Here is a 21,979-nt window from a genome sequence, read left to right as displayed (position 1 = left end):
CAAGAACTACAGCAGGAAACAGGCCTGTTCAAAATGTTTGTCTAGCACCAGCCATAGTGTTCCTATTTGTTATCCTTAAGTGTACAACCTGCAACAAAAATAGGTAGCTTTTTTCCTCCCCCCAGCATGACTTAATGTATTTAAAATATTTAGTCAACAACCAAATGCCTGCTACCGTATTTTGTTACAAGCCTTCTCTGACTACAGTCCTGTCTCCTCCGTTTACAACTGGAACACAGAACTCGTCATCTCTAGGAAACATAGCATTAGCTTTTCATCACAAAAAGCTCACTTAAAACCCACATGAGGGAAGCTGAGCAACTACTTTACTGTATTTTTTTCTTTTTCCTGCCTCTTGATAGCTAGGCTGAACCTAAACATCATTAACTACTGTGAACACTAATATGCAAAGCCTATGTACAGACCTATCTATAGCAAGTGCATCTATCAGTTTTGTTGCATGGGGAAAAAAGAAAAAAAAAGGCATTGAACCACAGACACAGTTTCTTCCCAATGCCCACACGTTTACTTCTTGCCGATTTCTTTTCAAAATTGGTAGAGGTGGAACTGTCTATTCAATTTCTTAGATTTCACTGTGCACCTTCTATTTCTCAGAACATGGCAAATACTGTCTTTACACAATATCTCTAGTACTTATAATGCAAAACACTTTATGACACTTCTAGCTCTGGGAGAAGAGAAAATGAAGCATGAAATAAGAAATATACTAGCAGAACAATATTCATTGACACTGGTAAGTCTGTCTACTGCTGCACTGGGAAAGTATTAGTATTGGGGGTTTTAGGCTTTTTTTGATGTGTTCGCCCCGCTTTTCTGATGTCAATGGTATGTCAGTCCTTGCAGCTTCTCATGTAACATGCAACCCAGAAGCCAAATTCATCAAATTGTGCTCAAATCCAACAGATTTATATGTTCTCATTTAAATGACAAATATTTTTTGGCCATCTGAAGTATGTAACTCTCCTCACAGTTCTTCATAAATCTTCCACCCTTGCAAAAAGATGATCACATTTTTTGAAGAGTCTGAGCCCAAATACAGAACTAACAATAATCTCTTCTTCCCTAGCAAGAGTCAAGAACTAGCAATAGCATTTTCTTTCCTAGCAAGAGTCAAGATAATAGATTCACAAACAATAAAGCCATAAACACAGAACAAAACCCATAAAAGAACATCTTGACTGACTGAAGATTGACCTCAGTTGAAAAAGCTTTAAAAAAATTATTCTTTGTTTCTTGTAGGCTGTATTTAAATTGAAAGAAAATGCCACAAAAAAAATCATATTCTTAAAGTCCAGTACAGGCAATACACAATTTAACCTGTGCTGATTTGGTCAACCTTACACTGATATTGGCTAACATGCTCTCGCGCTGTTTTTAATGTACAAACGCTAAAAATCCTGCATAAACACATACAGGCAATGACAGAACTCTAAAAATGGTCACATCTAACAAGTAAGAGTTGGGCAAACTGCAATGAAAAGAAAACCCACTGCAGACACAGAATAAATACTCTTCAGGGCAGACTTCTAAACCTCAGTGCCAAACAGGGATTGATCCAAATCAGGTGTTTACAGCACATCCTGATCTGGCGTTTGGCAGGAAAGTTAGGGGGACTCCACACTAGTGCGCCAGAGAAAATGTATGGAGGCTGGCACTTCTGCAGCGGGTATCCAAAGCAGAAGCAGATTTACTTACATCAGCTAATCAAGACTAGAATGGATCGTATATGACCACCTAGTGCCTCATGCCACAAATTTAAAGAAGTCTGAAAAGCACAACTTGCTTTTCTTTTGGACTATAGTAACCAGTACAAACCCCTTCAGATTCCACTTGTACTGCTGGAATCTTCCTAACAGCTCAGGGAAAACAGTCCTCTTACTTTCTTTTTCATGGGAAAACCCTTCCATATATTAAAGGAAGGGACAAGACAGATCAGCACATCATTGGGTGAACTACAGTTAGAAATTTGGCTAGAAGTCATTACAGCTAACCAACAAAGGCTTAAATCTTTTATTACTGATTTGCCTGAATAATACATCAGACTCATACTAATGTAATAGGCAACTCAGAATACACAGCCCTGATCTACCAGGGATTCTCTCATCAGGAATAATTTAAAGTAAAAAAGGTATACAATAAGCGACAAAACAGCAAAGATAAATGTTACAACATTCATTACCACCAGGCCTAGTACAATACTGACAGTGTCATAGCTACAGCGTTGGGAATTTACACTGCGAACAAGTAATAAACATTTAAAAATGACTCTATCTCTGCTTTTTTGTTTTCTTTCACCGGCTTAGGGAAGGATCATTCACACCTGCAGTTTTACCCCCCTTCAAATCTACCTGGCCTTTTTTTGAAGGGAGAAGTTGATATTTCACAGATTCTAAGCCATTTTCAAAGCCTACCACTTTGGTCCTGATATGTTTCCAAAGTACAAAACGAACTACCCCAACTACCCTTCACATGCTAAAAAAAATACAATTAGAACTTTTATTTATTTATTATTTTTAATTTATTTATTATATTTAATATAATTAAAACACAATTTAGGATATCAAAAGAATTTTCTCATACTTTGCAGCAACTTTATTTACAGACTGCCACAAACGGACAATAGTACTTTATTCCGTTTCCTTAAGGCAGGAGGGATGGGATACTGCCAGGGGAGACAGCAAAACCAAAAGATGACCTTCAATATGCAATGAAGGTAATGCTACATAGGTGCATTGTTCATTTTGCTCCCAAAAAAATGATAGGGTCTTAGTCATAAGAAGCAGTATTGAAAAAAACGTGCTTAATGCATTCTTTGCATTAAGGATAGTATACATTTGGTACAAGTGTCTTGCATTTCTCGCTACATTAATGAAGACATTGACTAACCACCCTAAAATAATCTCATGCCACAAACACCACACACTGCTCATCACAACTGAGATGCTGACATTTGCGGCAGGGCTAATACTGCTGCACTGAACTTAGGCACATAATCCACCTCTTTTCTAATTTAGCTAAAATCTATTCTAGTCTGTAGAAGAACTGCAATCTTAACTGCACAATATGTATATTTTTCCCTTGATTGCGCCTACTTGTTCTTTCAAGGGCATTCCCATTAGGAACAAACACTTCTCCATCCTCTCTCCCCCTTAAAGCAGAGTGAAAATAATCCTATCAAGGGAAACTTATTACTGTTTCCAAATTGCGTCTGGCTCTCAGCAGGCACACTCTCCAGGCAACAGTTTTGCCGCTACATTATGACTAATATTTTTTTTTTTCCCAGATGACATTTTGTACTGTAAGTAGGTAGAGGAAGGACAGATATATGTGATTTGGGATAAGGCAGAACCTCCCGAGTCAACTGAAGTAGCAGTGTCTCCCCTCACTCTGCACCCTCCTGCAAAGAAATTTTGTTTTCGCTCGAGAGAACAATTTCTTAGCACATTGCACCACACACAAACACAGATCCTTTCACAAATTAATTTTTTTTAAGAGAAGCATGAAACCTGTAGTTTGTTCAAATCTGGAGCTCCTGGTTACTTTGTATAATGAAGAAATAAAAGAAAAAAGGGAAAGGAGGAGAACAAAAGAAACCCAAAAAGCAATCATTTGATTTCTGGCTACCTGGACAAAGCACATGTTGTCTAATGCTGCCATCTGCTGTCTACATAGAATGGCAATGCAGATCTGGCTGTAAAAAACAATTTTCAGGAGTATTATCCAGACTGTTCTCTTCCACAACTAGTATCACTTGGATCACCATTTTGAAAAAAAATCAAAATCTCTCTGGTTCCTTTTCAATTTATATTTATGGCTTTCCACAATCCTTACAAATAGATGTACCAGTGTGTTTTAAATAAACTGTTTCTACTAAGCAAAAAAAAAACCCGCAAAACCAAGCCACATTCAACAGAACAAAATGTGCACATGATTTTTAGGGAGTAGATAAAGAACAATTTTAAAATTAATTCAAACTAAAGCCACTGAGTCTGCTTCAAGATCAATTAACAAAAACGCCTCAAAGTCACAGGTAATACCACTGAACAAAGCAAAGCTTATCCAAATACATACGAAGGAATTTAGGTATAATTTCTAGCTATTTAAAGAGAACATACACAGACACACAAGCCTTACCTACAGAGCCACATGAAATTTAGCAAGATGAAAGAACCATTTGAATCAACAGAAAGGGCTTCATATCTTCACAAATTTCTCTGAGTAAAATAAGCAGGGGAAATAGATACTTCTTTGGGGACAGGACAGACAGAACCCAAGAAGAATTGTACATTAAGAACAGAGAGCTATGTACGTCAGAATGTCACTTCAAAACCAGATCGAAGAGAAGTCAGGAGCCAGGTTCCAGCCTTTAATCTGTAAATGTAAGAACAGCAACTCTCAGCCTACCTATAAGAAAGATTATATATTGCCATTCTATCTACTGGTAGCCCGATAGCCCAGCTCGTACTTGGAAGAGTCTTAGCTTAAGGGCAGGTGCAGAGGTATTATTTAGCCATATCACGCTTAACTGAACGTTACACTATTCTGCATTTCATCAGCCTCCCAAAGGAATTTAACTAGCCACATCAATGTCCTCTTCCACCTAATGCTCTTGTGTTCCTAACCTGAATAACAGACTTGCTTCTCACCACATCTCCCCAGGCACCAGCAGGATCCCCTTCTCCATGCAGAGCCGTTTCTGAAAAGCTGGAGCACTCCTCTTGATTCCACAACTCAGGCATGCAACCCTCCCAGATTCACAGCATCCATACCCTTCCTGCTCACGGAAGTGAAAAACAAAAGCCTACAAAACCCGCAGCTTGTTAAAGTTTTAGGAAAATGTACTACAGGCTTGATATGAAATAAGGACTTAGTTAAAAGACAGCTAAGCAGCATCCCAGGCCTATTCTCTAGATGATGCTTAGATCCAACTTCCCACTTTCTGCACAGCACCTTTTCATGTCAAATACAACATAGTTATAAGATAGTTGCTTAAAAATCCTTTTGGCCAACAGAGAGTAACACTTTAGAACAAAAGTCAGAAGAAGAAAGTAGTAAGAACTATGCCATAGCTGAGGTATCAAATTTAAAAGATTACTGATGCAGTCAGTTTTACAGCGGTGGTGCCACAAAGATTGTCAGGAATGACAAAGCTTTGAAGCCACAAAATCCTCTTCGAAGCTTGGCTCCAAGCAACTATCACTTTTAAGTTTCAACTATTCTGTACTGCAATTTTAAGTGAAAGGGTCTGGCAAGCCTGAAGCACTTGGAATAAAAAAATAAATAAAAAATAATGAAAATGGAGACCCTATGATTTAGCTCCAGCTTCAAAAAAAATACAAATAAGATGACTTATGCCAGGCTTATTTCTTTAACTGTATGGAGGGAAGGACTTTGTAAAGCACATGCAGATTTTTCTAAGTAATTTAAATACTGCAGATGAAAGGCCATAACTGGTGCAATACAGGCCTTTAATTCTGATTTCTGTTTCTTATGACTAGCAAGTATCATTGAGCAGATTTAGTTATTTCTTCTTCTAATTCTCCAAAAATAGGCTGACCTTGGCCACTAAAATCCTTCCTTTGGTTAAGTGAAACAGAACACTTTTTCCTTATGAACTCGCTGCATCCTTCAATACAGCACGCAGTCCCTGTATCCTCATTCTGGTGCCCCTTCATTTCCAAAAATGTCACAAGTCAGGAGGACAATCAAAATCAAATCACTTTTCCCTCAGCAGGTCTCTGTAGCACATTCAGCTTGCTGTGGTTTCCATTGTTTTAAATCTGTAATGTCCTCTTCAATTTGTAAGTTTTTAATTGGAACCACAAGATAAGCAATTGTTTTCCCATTTCTGTAACTCTTGGGGACCCCGTACCACTATGGTCTTGTTATTGAGCATTTTACTCCATAGGGTCTGCCAGTTTGATGCAACTGTTTTCACCACCGTTTTTTTTTTGTCACAATCACTAAACTCAGATTTCTACCATCCTATCCACTCACTAGAGAGTCAGACTCAAGTAAACATTTATCACTGTTCACTGCCTGTATCACTCTGCCTAAGTACCTACTGCCTTAGAAATTCAGACACAAAACGGAAAGATTGTACTTGCTCCAAATAATTTACACTTGAATGTAAGCTTTGCAGTAAACTCTCCACCTTGTTTCTCGCACCATGATCATAAAGACAACTGCTGAAGTTTGTATCTTCTCTGAACAAGATTCTCCAACCCTATCCTGAATTAAGTCATCTAAAGGAATCCATTACCTTAGTTCGATCTAATGCTCAATCTTGATTGTGTCTGTCTCAGCTGTCACTTCTTGGCTTCTCCACCTCTTCCTATCACTTCAGTGCTTTGCATCTCTACCTTGCTACCCACGTTGTTTTCAGCCTTTACTCCCATTGCTCTTTGGACTTCAAAGAGAACATACATCTGCTTTCAAAGACTGTCTGCATAGGAATTAACATCAGCTTGCCCTCTTCATTAATGGTTACTCTACATTCTCATCTATTAAGTTGCCATTTTTAATTATCTTGATTTGCAAGATCTTTGGATGGCAAATGTACTTGTAAAACACTGTAAATATGCATGATTAACACAAAAGCAGAAATAAAGTTCCAAGCAAGTCACATTTGAACCAGAAAATATAACGCTGCAGAAGTGAAACACCAGTACTTTGAATTAAATTTTGGATGAAACAAGGCAGTAGATCAGAGATCTCCAGTGTGCCATGCTCAATATAGCTCACATTGCTACAATAAGCAGTAAGCAGTGCTCTAGCAGAATATTCCAATTGGCTTTCAAAATAAATCTCAAGTAGAGAGTGTAATAATCAAGTTGGTAAACTCAATTTGAACATGAAACATATTGATTTCTTCTGTGGCTAATCACCATCATGATTCTAAATTATAAAGATCAGAAATTCTCTTCTCCCTCAATGCATACAGTAAATTGCAAACCAACAACAGCCCATAGAGCTGTAATTACTATCATGACAGGATAAAAACGCCTACTTGTCCTATTGTTCTTGTCTGTCCATCTCCTCTCCACCCTTTTCCTCTGCTTGTTTATTTTATCTGTTTGTTCACCACAAATGTGAACTTCAGGACTATAAAAATGAAAAGCCTTTTCCAGATGTTGCCACAGAGCAACAGAGAGGACCACCTTCTCACTCCACAAACTGGCTACTTCCTTGGATGTCCCAAAAATCTGCTCTTTCCTGCAGTAACACATTGCACATTCTGAGCTTAGTCAATAATCAAGATTAATGACTAATGTATCCCACATATTCCAGTACTACTTCTTTCTAAGTTGCACTCCATTTCAACTGAGTATCTTCATGCATTCTGTTAAGCACGTCCCTTTTTTTTTTTTTTTTTTTTTTTTTTTTAAAGCACAGTCATCCCGTTTCAAGTTACTCCTGAAATACAGATTTCCCCCTGAGAGTTCTGCAACACTTAACTTAGCCAGGAAGATAAGCATCACCAGAGTATTCATTCAAATGCAGAACTAACAAGATCTATCATAAAAATCATTACCCAGTTTGGGGTATTTTGTCACATTTCAGCCCCCAAATTTCACCTCCAGTATCTATTTAAATTCTAAGCCCTTCAAGGTTATAACCAACCTGAAGTGTCTAACACTTTTGGTACCATTAATACATACTTACTATACAACTTGGATTATTTTTCCCAACTGCATTAGTCTGTGTTTTTTCCAAATTTAATACTACCATATTATTATCTACTTCTACTCTCTTGGTTCTTAAAAGAGGAACTCAGTTTCATAAAGGTAGTGTTTCACAGAGGTAATGTTTGTATTATTTGACGTAGAAAGACATGGATAATCTTAACTAAGTGTGGCTGACGACACCCATGAAAGAAAGCCTTACATGTTCTTGTTGGGATTACTGCAATAGGAAGCTAAACTCTGTCTGAAGACAGTATCTTTGAGTGAAGTACACACAGGACCTAACTTTGGGGCAGGAAGAACAGCAGAGCTTCCTTTTTGCTTTTCTAAAGGATATCATAATCCAAAGCAGTAATGCTGAAGCTGTTCATTCTGAAAAGAATCTGCCACATTCAGACATCAGGACACACAATATGGGAAATTAGGCTTCAGTAAATAACTGAGATTTGGCTCAAAGTAAGGATAGATGCAAATGAAAGTATGACAGGCTGGAGTTTACTAGAAGGTCCTGAACTATGACTGTCATCTTTCATGATTAGACAAAGAATGATAAAGATCATGCTCTAGTAAATAACTGTCTTGAAAATTATAGGAGGAACAAGTATTACATATCTTACCTTTACTTGCTGTCTTAACAGCCATCTGCAAAGGGAAGGCAAAGTTGGAAAGTATGGAATGTCTTTTTTAAAAGGGATAGGATACCCCTCAGATGGTGCTTATTCTCAATATCTACCACAAGATAGCTTACATCTTCCTGTATTAACCTCAAAACTAATATTTCAGCATAACTGACTACTTAAAACAAAACAAAAAAAAGCAGCTCCTTTGAACAGAACATCCTGCCTCTAGCATACAACACAGCATTCTTGTTCAACCAGCGTAGATGATACTTTTGGGGAAGGAACTATACTTTTAACCAGGGCAACAGGAGCATTTTTCCCCCCAAGTAATCTCTTACTGGTGCTTTACAGTTTCTGTAACAATAACCTACACAGAAAGGCTGAGGGCACAGGGACTGTCTGCTCTCCTGCACCTCTCCCTGTTCAGAGAATACCCTTTCATCCTCACCATTTTCACTCTATACATATTCAGGTGTCACTCCTCCTTCCAAAACCAGATTGGTTGCAACTTTAGAACTCCAAAGTCTTCAGCAGCTAGATACAGTTCTGGCATTAAAAAAGAGAGGGATGTCATTACTTGAAAGGAGTCTGTTGGATGTCATTGTCCCCAGCATTTGCACAGATGAACTGCTAACAAAAGAATTCAGGCATATTTTCATTTGAACTCTAAAACATCCTCAAAAGCTCCAATTCTGTGCCAGAAATTTCATCCTCATGGGTTTAAGCAAACACAAACAGGAATTCATTTGCATTCTCCATACAAACAAGCTTTAACAACTGGAAGAAAAGAAGGCCCTTCCCTGATGTCAAGGAAAGAGCACTATTGTTCAGATTACTTTTATCCACAACTGGCTGCCTGCTCACATGAGGCCCAGGCCAACTTAATCATTCCTAAGTTTTGATATTGTGAAGAAATCCTGCTGAGAATTTGTTTCCAATTTTAAGAGAATTCATGTTTTCCATACCTTTCACTGTCTGCGTACTCCAAAACCACTACACCTCTCCATCTGTCAAACTGGGACTTCTGCATTTTAGAAGTGCTCCATTAGATCCCTACAATTTAGGTCTTCTGTTAGGCCTGGATGTCACCCAAATCTGCCTGCCAATGGCAGCTCCCCTCTGAGAGGTAAGTAAGGAAAAGTGTCCTAGCATCATCCACTTGGTCAATTCTCCCACTACATAATTACAGCTCGAACAGAAATCTGTGCACCTCCCACCAACCAAGCAGGCTGGGTCATAAACCGCTCTGCTGGTACGCAAGTCTTTTCTTTCCTTCCCTTGGCAGAAGGGAAGGAAGCAATGCTTCTTAATCATTGCAAGAATACAAAACAGTATATACAAAGAAAAATTACAAAAGCATATTCCAAAAATTTGGAAGATGGAAGGGCAACTCAATAGAGCAGCCGTAATCATTAGCAACAAGCCAATCATTTTACATAGATAATTTTCCTACAGAGTTAGGAATACCATCTTTCTAAAAGAAGGGGGAAAAAAAAAAAAGCAAGAGAAAACTAGGTATTTTCTTAATTGATCAAAATTTTAGGGACAGCTATACCGTTTCACAAGAGTCTTTGGACACAGCTTGTACGCAGCTTCATAACACAGACTGCAACCGATCAACGAAAGAAACCTTTTAACAGAGGGAACAAAAATGTAATGATTAAAGCAAAAAGAAGGCTGACTCTTGCAGACATGTTCTTGGACACTCTGAAGTAACTTCATTTAAGGAAAGTTACCAAGGATCGCTAGACAGAAACCAGAAAAGATGTCCCTCAGCTTCCTCTGTGCTTTAAAATTACTTTCCTCCTGGGAAAGTTTCAACATACTGGTACTAAGACATTTTCTCTGATGTAAATTCCTACACCTACTCAGAAAGGCCATGTTGCCAAAGGTGACAGATACCATATTGCACTTACTGTATCTCAGCTAGATAACAAATCAAGTTTGCAATATAAAGTTGTTCAATAATAAGATAAAATATCAGCATCCACACATCCAAACAGATACTTAACATGGAAATGGCAAAAGACACTGCTTCAATTTTCACCATTTGATTTTGTAGAAACCCTAAAGCTGTCTAAGGAATTAACGTCCATGTGCAGACAAACAGAAAATGCCTAAATGTTCCACAAGGGGATTAAGGCCGAGTCCAAGATGAAAATATAGGAAGACAAAAGCAGCAGTAACTTGCAAGAACCATTGTCAGACAGGTTCTTGCAACTTGCAGAAAGATACGGTTTGACACAAGCAGGTTTAATACAACCAAAGCATCTTTAGAACTTAGGGACTTGAAAAAATACAGAATGGGGAATCTAAAGTTCACTCTTTCTGTGAGCAAAAGGGTATTTTTTACAGACTACTGCAGGTTGCCCTAATTGGCAATAAAACTCAACTTCCAATGTTTTTAAATGAAGTCCTAGCCCTTTTGCCTTCAGTAAAGGCAGTTTTCACCCAGAGTCCTTATTGTGCAAGCTCAGAAAGTAGACAAAAAACAAAGGAAAACACAAGTGCCAGAATAAAGATATCAGAGTTTTAAATGTAGTTCTGCTACAGCCTTCCTTTAATATGTTGAACAAATTTTTAAATTTCTACTTCATTTTTATGAAGATGAGATAGCAGCAATACATTTTAACTCACAGGATGAGGACAGAATTATGAGCATTTGCAAACCACTCTGATCTCCTTGAATGAAAGGACCCAGATTAGCACAACACATTATATCAGTCCTTAGAATGAGCTGATTTTAAGTGAGCAGCAGCATTACGTAAATTAGTTACAAGAAAGTAGAAATTAGAAGGAGATGATTTAAATACAGTTGAAAGGTTGAGTAAAGACAGTATACAGAGTTTAGTAGATACATACCCATTGGCTCCATATACACATTTTCTTTTTGCACACACTAAATGGAAGTTACTGCATCTCCCAATTATATTTCAAAAGAAGCTGACCGTTCAATGAAGTTTCAACTACATTATTTTAATTCAGTAACCCTGTATATTCTCATAAAGCATGAAACATTTATACAGAGACACACATACACATCACCATTCTAATTTTATAATCACTGAAGGGAAAAACCACGATGTATCATAGAATGGTTTGGGTTGGAAGGGACCTTAAAGATCATGTAGTTCCAACTCCCCTGCCATGGGCAGGGACACCTTCCACTAGACCAGGTTGCTCAAAGCCCCATCCAACCTGGCCTTGAATGTATACAAATCAGAGTTTTGTACTTCTTTCATCGACTGCAAACTACAAAAAAACCCAGAGATTTCCCATCTCCTCGACAACGCTACCCCTCTTCCTCAAAAAATTAGGTGTAATTTTGTATTTAACAACACACACAATAATTTCCCGGTTCATGTAGAGTTCTATACATTATTACAAGCTGAACAACTCTTAGAATTACCAAAGTTTCTATACTCACAAGCTAAATTGCATAGTGCTGACTATGTCCAGAAAGTAGTTATGCATCAGGTTGTTTTTATGGTTCATCCTCTGAAAAAGGAAGAAGTTGCATGGGAAAGAACATAAAATGCTAGGTACAGTTTAATATCCACAATTTCATGTTTATGTATGCTTAACCAGATCACAAAAAAAGTGATAGCAAAAAATAAATCAATTTGACCTGCATAACCAGGATATAACTGAGAAAAGGTCTATTTTCAGGATGGTCCCAGGGAAATTATTAAAACTAGTTACAGAAATTAAAGATGTGTGAAGGTGCCTTTCTATGATGACATGCCTAGAATTATTGCCTAGACAAGCAATAATGACAAGCCTAGAATTATAGTTTAGAATATAAATTCTTGTATATTCTCAAGCATTTCGGTGAGATACTCTAAAGCAGTCTCTTTCAAGACATTGAATACTTTTTCTGTGGCTCTTACGGCAATAATGTAAGGGTTGTCAACTTCACTGAAATACATCAAAACCTAAGGCAAAATAAATGCAAAAAATTTAATCCACCGTTAAGATTCACAATAAGAAAGTAACAAGCAGTGAGGCATGCAAAAATTCAGATTTCGGTACAAACATTACTCCAATCATGCCACATATTCTGTATGTTTTACAACATGTAGTTCACTAAAAACAATAAAATAAATTCATGTATAACAAAAAGGAAATACATCAAAATATGCAATATACTTATTAACACTGCAAACAAAAAAACTCCACTGTAAACAGGCCTAAAATTCCAAGAGTAGTTTCACTAACAAACCCCCCATTTGGGGCATTTTGGTTCATATTACTGCATATTAAGGTAAACAAGCAACTACTCATGCTCCATCTCCCATCTGTTAATTAGCTGCAGTTAACATCTCCATACGTCATGTATCCTGTCCCAAACTTTCAAATGTTCTCTTAAAAGGAACTGAGCATCTCAACTCCTACGGCCTCTAACAAAAGTCATGGCAACGTGGGAAACAGTAACCACAATTTTTCTGCCGCCCTATATGCCTCTATAATCAGGAGACTGGCTGAATTCTTAAATCAGGAACCTTGACTTAAGCAAGGAGATGCATGAAGTAAAGCAGTATAAATCAAGGCCACCTCCATTCCTGTACATATGCCATAGCCGTAAATGAATGCAGCACACTTTCAGAGAGCACAGAAATCTTTTGAAAGCCATTGGAAATGATACAAGTCAAACCTTTGCACTATTCAACAGAAACAGTTGCAAATATGCTTCAGACTAGCATTTAAGGGCAAACTTAAAACGACAAGTTGAAATGTGGCTTTTCTTTTTCCCCAACCAAAGTTTTTGAAAAAACTCCAGCAAGTTTAGCTTTTAAGACAGAATATGCCTGCCTATCCTCACATATTTGCTCTCACTGATCTCTACAGTTCCTCTCCTTCCCCCTGCAAAACCCAAACTCCCATTTGTGATCCATAGCAATTCAAGCTTGGGAATTCATGAGGCCTACTACCAGCCGAGAGAATGGATGTCTTTAAAGAAAGATAAAGTTATGCTTGGCATAACAGATCCTCAGCCCATGACTGTTGGTTTCACCTTACTATCAGGAATTGCTAATACAATGCAAATAAAAATACACACACCGCTGCAACCTGACAATATTTGGTTCACACATGCACACAATTAAACAGAAACAGCACAGTTACTAGAACATGAGGTTCTGTCACAAGATTGATGTTATTATTTTAGCAGACAATCCCCAATTTTTATTATAGCAGTAGTCCTATAATATGACTTGAAACAGATCCTTACACGCCTGTTAACAAGTGAATGGAAGTTTCTTCTATGCCCATAATGTTTATTACAGGATCTCAGTTCTGTTCAAACAAAAGCTTTAGATTCTGAAGTTTTTGCCTAATTAGGAAAAGATAAAGCTACTTTGCTTATGAAGGATAGATTTGCCATTTGGATGCATTTCTGTAAGACAGGAATGGAAGCTAGAGAAATATAAAATAGTATGAGAACTGCATTGCATTCACATAAAGGGTAGTTTAATAATTCAAGGTTTATTTGGAGGCTTGTTTGCAACTGTAGAAAAGGTCAGGCCTTATATGAATAAGGTATTAAAGTTTGCACATCAAGTCTAAGGTAAAGATAAGTAACAAAGCTTGTTTACCATCCAGTTGCTCAGAGTGTGCAGAGAGTTAAGATTTTTAAATCAACGCAGTGATAACAATATGGATCACTGAAAAGATTCTGCATAGAGGTCAGCACACATGCATCAAGAGTTCAACTGGAAATCACAAAATCCGATAACACATAGATTGTGTGAGGGACGTTTTATTGTTTTAAGAGATGTGTGGATTTGAATTACACTTAGCGTCCTTATCTCAAATTTCTCATTGCTCTTCCTTGCACTTCTTGGATTTAATATTTTACCAGGCAGACTCCCATGCTTTTGCATTAAACATTTCCCACACTGTTTAGTGGCAGTCAGATACAACAAATAAGTAAGTTTGGACCTGGCCTGTGCTGTTCAGAAAAATCCTCATTATACCAACATGCATCTACTTTGGGCATCCATAACTGGATGCAGATAGATATATCGAAGAAGATGCAGAGATACATATATCCTGCTCTGGGACTGGTAGCTAAGTATTTGAACATGTACCTGTGCATATTCAAATATGTGCACATTTTCAACTCTAGCTAGGCTCAAATCAACTCTTAGCAAAACTCGGTCTCAAACAAGACACTGCGACACCAAAAATAAAGACTCAGAGTCTGGTATAAGCAGGAACTCAGACATCAATTATTAGTAGCCAACAGAAAACAAAAATATTCCACAGCTGCAGAAAACACAGAAAGCATGTTTCAGGAAAAGCAGACTTTGGGCTCATTCAGAAATGCTTCCACATCATCTACTCTACCTTGGAAGGGAAGCAAACATGGAAATTTCTAAGCCTTGAGGAAGAATTATTTCTGTTCTTCTAACCTAAGCTCCACTGATCAAATTCACAAAGTCTTAGTAGCATAAATTTAATTTCATTAAACCTTTCTTGCCTCTTGATCTAACAAACAGAAGTGACTGCTTCTCCTGCAAACCCGTACAACCTATCCGTGCCATACTTTCAAGTGTCTTCTGGTAGGAAAGACAGCACCAGAGGAGATCATACACTAGCAGAAGGGGCCACAGCACTAGACTGCATCTAAAGAGTTCACCTGCTGGTAGGAATACTTTGAGTATTCCCAATATCTCTACCTCTCTTTCAGGTCTGAAGCAAGAGCAGGGGACCCTACATGCTGGTTCAGCTAACTGCCAAGCTGCCAACCAGATGCATTCAGAACATGGGAGTCACCAAGCCTGAGCTTCACCACGTCAATGCAGTACAAATACAAAAAGGGTACCTTTAATTGTGGGGAAACATATGGTAGACATCATCTGTGCAAGCCTCACATTCATCATGAAAGATTTAACTAGTCTGCATCTACTTCAACCAACAATCTGCAATTATTTTATCCTACGGTTTCCTTTACTTACTTCCACTTTCATATCAACATGATTTTGTTCTGTGGTTTAAACATGATTTATACCCTCAATTTAACTTTGATTCATAGTTTCTAATAATATTAGTCCATTGTCCAAACCCTGCAAGGGGGTATTAAACAAGTTTAGATGGTCTGGGGAATTTGCCCACCAATGTTAAACACAGAATAAGTGGTTGCCATAATCTTGTTTTAGATAACTGTTTCAGATAAGCAAAGTATAACCGTAATGTGCCTGTTATGAACGAAAAAAAAAAAAAATTCAAAACCTGTAAGACAATATTGCAAAAACTTGTATTATTAAAACACATAAGAGGTTATAGGTTATTCCAAAGAACTGTTACCCAATTTCAAATTATATAAGAGTAGAAAAACAATCACAAATAAAAATTATAAGTTTTATGAGTAGCTACTGTCCACAGCTCAATGTGAAGCTTTATTGTCTTTGTCCAGACTCTAGCTTACTTACTAGCTGCAAAATGTCACCCTCAGGAGCTTACCTTAAATTGTGTTTTGAAAATTCAGGCAGCTGGTAATATATATATGCACACACATATATATCTAAAAAAAAAAATTAACACCATGCCTAATAGGTACACAAGCCGGTTTTGAACCCTCCTTATTAATGGGTACACTTCTCTGTAGAATAAAGAATGCCCTAAAAATGAAGTGTTGAACAGATGGCTTTTTTAAAGTGTGATTTAAATATGCGGCACATGCATAACATGTGCCTTTCCTTGATTTTCCAGACGCTAATTGTTAAATAAGACTTCTGATGTACTCATAAATGCATGGAATTCAATAATCAGTCAAGTATTTAGATACAAAAGAGAAGTCAGCAGAATTTTATGGATAGACAAAAATCAACTTACCAAAACTAGAATATCTTCCGTACTAAAAACATAGTCAGCACTATTAAAAAAGGTTAGAATCATATAAGTGCTTGTGCACATACACACAAAGGAAATTGTTTCCATTTCATACCTAAAAGCATAAATATCTTTTATAATTGCACTATTTCCCTTATAAAATCTATATATTAATAAGCAAATTGTTTATGAGAAATCTGGGTTTTTCCCCTTTAATAGGGGATACACTTCTTTGTCCCAGCAGTCTGATACGTTTTTTTTTAACGTGCTGTATTGAATATTCAGTTGCCTTTCATCCACCTCTGTATCTTGGGTTTGCCAGTCAGTTCTCCTTTTCTTTGCCAGTGCTCCTTATTCCAAGCATTCTCCCCAGCATAGTGTCATCAATATTTTGTGAATATACATTCCTGCACACACTGATTCCAAATACAGCAAGCATACATACTCCATAATTGCACATATATCGTTAGGAGACTTTTAGGACCTTATCATGTCAAGCTATATTAAAGTGACATTTTTAAGTCTGACATTCCATTTTCTCTAAGCTTGTTTCGAGTAGACATTTAGTAGAAGCCGCACCCTGTTCAGGATTTTAATCAAGATAGAAAATTAAGAATAAGTTAAGTCTGCTATCTAGGAAAAAGATCTATTAGGTCTTGTCTGGACTAGAGAAATGTATTCTTCTAAGAATCAATTTAGTCTTTGCAATGCACTTGTAAAATGTCACACATTCACACACAGAAAGCATTGCAGATACTGTTAAAACTAGTTTCTTTAACTCTAAATGCTATTTCAGTTGGGAAAGGTTTACTGGCATTGTAGTGCATGCTGATCAAACAGCCTAACCACCACTTTCCCCACAATATACTCATGGCCCTTTGAAATCTGCCCACCTTCACCATTTCTGAGAACTCTGCCAGAAATCTGTGGGATATGTACCCAAACTGCAATGCCTTTCACAAAGTACAAGTGAGGACAGAGCAAACCTGTGACAGCTTGGAAGGCTTATCAGCAGCGGACACTGCAGACCTTAATTTGTTGAGTGAGAAACAATTCAAAATCCTAGCCTAGAGAAAGGCTTACAGCTATGGCAAAGCCTCCAAATTGGAATGAAAATCTAATCCACATATTCAGGTTATCTGGGCAAAGAACTAGAAGCCAGAGAGAAAGGCAGGCTGCGATCTGTCCTCTGTTGGGAAAGAACAGGATGCCTAATTCAGGTTATCTGGGCAAAGAACTAGAAGCCAGAGAGAAAGGCAGGCTGCAATCCATCCCCTGTTGGGAAAGAACAGGATGCCTAAAGATCTCTGTCGGGTCTGTTTTTCTGATGCATGCTTCTAATGTAATACCGACCTTTTGTCAAAACCACTTTCCCACCAGAAAAAGAAAAAAAAAAACCCCACCAACCTGCTGAAACTTAAGAAAATCCTCTCTATTTCAAAGACAATTATATTTTCATTTTGCATCAGGTGTTCAGTTGCTTGCTGAGATTTTGTATCATCACATATAGAAATTGTCATGTTTTGCTCATTATAAAAAAAGTCATAATGATATGGCAGTAGCTAAAAGTCTAAAAGGATGACTGACTTTCAGTATTGACATACCATGTGTGTTGCAATGAAAGACTGACACACTTTTTAAAAAAATAAATAGATCACTTCCATTATGTCAGAGCACAATCATCAGGATAGCAGGATCACAACATGCATCTCTCACTATGTCATGAAAGAACATAAAACCACAACATGGCATCATAAAAAGTCTTCGAATTTGTTGGAAATACATTTTAGTGGAATGAAATTGAACTTCAAAGTATTAACAATCCCTGCAAAATAGAAATTTAAAACTTTGATCAGCTCTAAATGAAAAAATAGTTGGTTGCCTTTATTTTATTTTCATTGGCTGCTCAAGAAGTAATATTACATAAGCAAAAAGGCTAACAGAACAGTTTTCTATTCCTGATCTATGAAATAACTGAAAGTCAAAGAATACAATCTATAAGATATTAGAAGTTGTTTTCTTTTTTACTGAAGATGCATCATAATACAATGTTAGGATCAATTAACAACAATTTCCTAGCACTGCACCAAGACTGTCTAACCACTACAAATTCTGTTGTAATTTTTGCATATAACAGTTTATTTCACCAAAATAATTTTAATAATTTACCAAAATAAAAAGACAATTCATCCTTTTATGAAGACCATAAAAACTGTGGGAAACTCCTTCTGTAAATGAATCTCAATCAAAATTTGTTTTCTAGCATTGCTGAGTTTTCCAAGACTCCTAATGCATCCTTTTCACAGGGCGAGGCATACAGCATTCAACATTCCGCATGATAAAACTATAGCAAAATTGACATTGTGGCAATGGAGACTACATCTCTATTAAACTTACAGAACAAGGAGCCAACTGAGTTTTAAATAAAAGATAAAGCACCACATGGTTATACTAGGAGTTTCATGTCTGTCAGCAAGTCTGTTCCCAGCTGACCAGGGTTCTGACAGATGATTTGGTATGCAAGCTCATTAGAGTCTGTCCACACTCTGTACCTTTCATACTGGAGTTCTGTCAGGCCAATGAAAACAACCAGACAAACATCTTGCAGTGTGACACCATCCCCTCTATGTATCTGTTTTATTAATGTGCATTCAGTGCAGCTTAACGTATGAAGATGTTAGAGTGAATTACTCTCCTGTTATCATAGACTTATCTTGGCACTAGGCTTGATGTTACAATTGATTCTCAAATTGGCTTTGTAAACATGAAACTTACGTTTTAAACAAAAAGTGTTTTGATGACGATAGTTCTGATATGAAAGTTTGCAAGCATGGAAGAACCCATTACCCACAAATCCAGACAAACTCTAGAACCCTCACTCTGAGACAAAACTGAGATCCAAGAGCCGAAGTCCCAAAGGGGAATAACAAACTTTAACAAATTCTAGTGGAAATATATCTAATACTAATAGACTAGTACTAACTCATAGTTTCTCAATTCTTTGCACATTCAACACTACATGATTGACAAAAAGTGGGACACGAGCAGGACAAAAGAAATACTATGTGCATTCACATCAATTTATAGGTGAGTCTCCTCACTAAAGAAGAGTGATTCCATGTGCTGCACTCCTCATTTGCGTTGTGACTGGTTACTGCACTCCTTTCTGGACATCTCTGCATTACAGGCACAGAAGGCATTCTCTGAACTCATCAACTGCAGGCCCATCCATAGCACTGGATCATAGACATGACTGGGATCAAGGTAGGCAAGGGAAACAGTACCAAGGGTGAAGGGGAGGAATGAGTAACTCAGGCTCCAACACATCTCTCCAATGAGTTCAGCACAGCTTAGACTGCAGAGACAGTAAATGGGTCATGGTTTATCTTTATTATTTAGCAGGGATATCAGAAAGTCCCAAAGATATACATACAGAGGCATGATGTTGACAAAATGTCTGGAGTAGAAACTCCAAGCGGTCACCTCTAGTTCTCTTCATGTGATATAACAGCATAACTGCAGTCCACAAGGGAGAGGACTGCTTATCCTCATCCATGCAGTTGCCCAAAGAAACTCTAGGAAGTCTTGTGCAGAACTCCTCCTGCAGGCTTCACGAAAAGAGGTGACAAGAAAAGCGATTATGTTGCTTCAAAAAAGTCTCTTGAAACTTCCTGCCCTCTCCTACACCCATACTTCTCCTGACTAAAAACCTTCTTCACTCCAATGACAAGCAGCCAACTTCAATAAACTAGATGTTAAATTCCAAAATACACAAAATATAGATAAGTGACACAAATATAGTGATTTACACATTTGCGTTACTGAATCAACCTATAGCAAATACACAACACAACCCTTTCAAACAAACATCTAGCACTGAAATATAGATCCACATTAGGCACACTTCAAAGACTGTTAGACTAATTATCTTCCAGGAGAATTCAGAGAATATACCTACCATACTGTCTTCCTGAATAGAAAACCCCTTTCCTAGTGAATGAAGTTTCACATCATCTAGCAAGCAGATCCAAAGAGGGAAGAGTTTAACTTTATACATAAACTCATATATTCTTCATGAGTCTTATAAATACAAACTTCTGGCAGATTTACTAATCTTCCATAAGTCTCCAGATTTCACAAGTCCTATTAAAACAAAATTCTTGACACTGAAAGAAAATAGAAGACCACCTTAAGCAATGCAGTATTATAAAAAGAGAAGAGAATGAACCAACCTTTATTACAGCTCACAAACACATTTTGGGTTGCTCTTGAGGCCAAAAGATTAACTGGATACCACTGATTCAGCATGCCTACAATCATTTTATGTCAAAACTGTAAACTACAAAGCAAAGCTCCTGCAATGCAAGAGTTACCCATACTTTATCTGTTTTCAAGCAGCAGCAGAAAGTAACTACTCTTTCAATAAAATATAAATTGCAGAACTTTCCTATGTTTTTTATGAAATATTAGCTAAGAATCTGTTTTAGCGTTTATGAAGAGAAACAGACATGACAATGGAAAAGGGCTGCAAATCATCCCCAAGAGAGATAGATGTAGACAAAGACTGAGCCCAACTAAACACCCAAGGACAGCATTTAGCAGCTTTGAATTAATAGCCAGTTTTCCTGTATTCTCTTTCAGAATGGTTTCAGCCACGTTTGTTTCTTCATGCACAGTGAAGAAAACTCACAAAGTGAAAAGCAAATACATGACTTGCTAGATGCATTACGTGAAATATAAATCTGTTGCAGATCAAGATCCCAAACTTCTGACTGCTTTTTTCTTGGTATTTAAAAGCAAAAAATCATGATGCTGGGGAGTAAATCCTGACTTTGTTGTGGGCAGCACCATTAACAGGTTTGAGACACCAGTAGCTACACAGCTAATGCAGATCCAGCTACATGATGCTTTTTCTCTCCAAATTTAAACTATTCACAACAGCTTGATATCCTTGAACAACTACCAAAAGAACACCTGCAGTGGTGTCCCACATCCTCCCTGGCTGATGATAAAGCAAGACTGAAAAGGATTCCTAACCAGAAGAATTGACAAGACACCTTTGCCATGGTGGAAGTCAACAGGCCCATTTAAATTCACACCATAATTTGTCTGCTCAGTCATCTCAGTTACTTGAAAGCACCAACCTTTAATCGTAGCATACACGCTGTCCTGGTTTTGGCTGGGACAGAGTTTATTTCTTTCCTAGCGAGCAGCTGTGTGGTGTTTAGCTGCCTGCCAGGTTACACCATGACATACGTGCATTTAAGTTTGACCTTTGGGGACCTTCCGTAACAGCAACCAGAAGATTCACTATGTAGCTTTGCAAAGATGAACTTCGTCAAGACAGCTTCCACATGCAAAAAAACCCCAAACAAATCCCAATTAGTACACATTACTGTTCTGACTTACTAAGCTCCCTGACCTTCCAGTCATACAATTCTTCTCAACTTCGTACCATTTCACTAAGATTTCTAGCCTGTTATAATCCAGAAGTCGAGCAGTTCCCATCAGTCATACAACATGCATCCAAGTGAAAGAGAAACTTCTCTCACCTTGTCCTCTCCTCTCCCTTTGAGACAGGGAATGTCTATTGCTCTAATCCCTTCTCTGTAAACATTAAATAGAAGGAAGATCTATTTAAGCAAAACACTGGCACAAGAACAAGCATGTTTAAGCTAGCTGTGACTGTGTCTAGCTTGGAAATTAAACGGTATCGAAAAAACACTAGAGGACATTTGAAAACATTGATCCTTCAAAAAATGGCACAGCGGAGAGAAGTAACAAGTGAACCAAGGCAGATATTTACACCTTTATGAACAG

The 21,979-nt window shown here is 37.6% G+C and overlaps 1 protein-coding gene across 1 annotated transcript in view; it reads right to left on the bottom strand.

Moving 5' to 3' along the window:
- The window catches only part of KIAA1328 (KIAA1328 ortholog), a 174,932-nt gene that overhangs the window by 121,208 nt on the left and 31,745 nt on the right, over positions 1-21,979 (bottom strand). The window lies entirely within an intron of this gene.

This window comes from Gymnogyps californianus, chromosome Z (assembly GCF_018139145.2).
Source record: "Gymnogyps californianus isolate 813 chromosome Z, ASM1813914v2, whole genome shotgun sequence".
NCBI lineage: Eukaryota > Metazoa > Chordata > Aves > Accipitriformes > Cathartidae > Gymnogyps > Gymnogyps californianus.
Note: the sequence above shows the minus strand (reverse complement) of the source record. Positions and strands in the feature narration are given on the sequence as shown.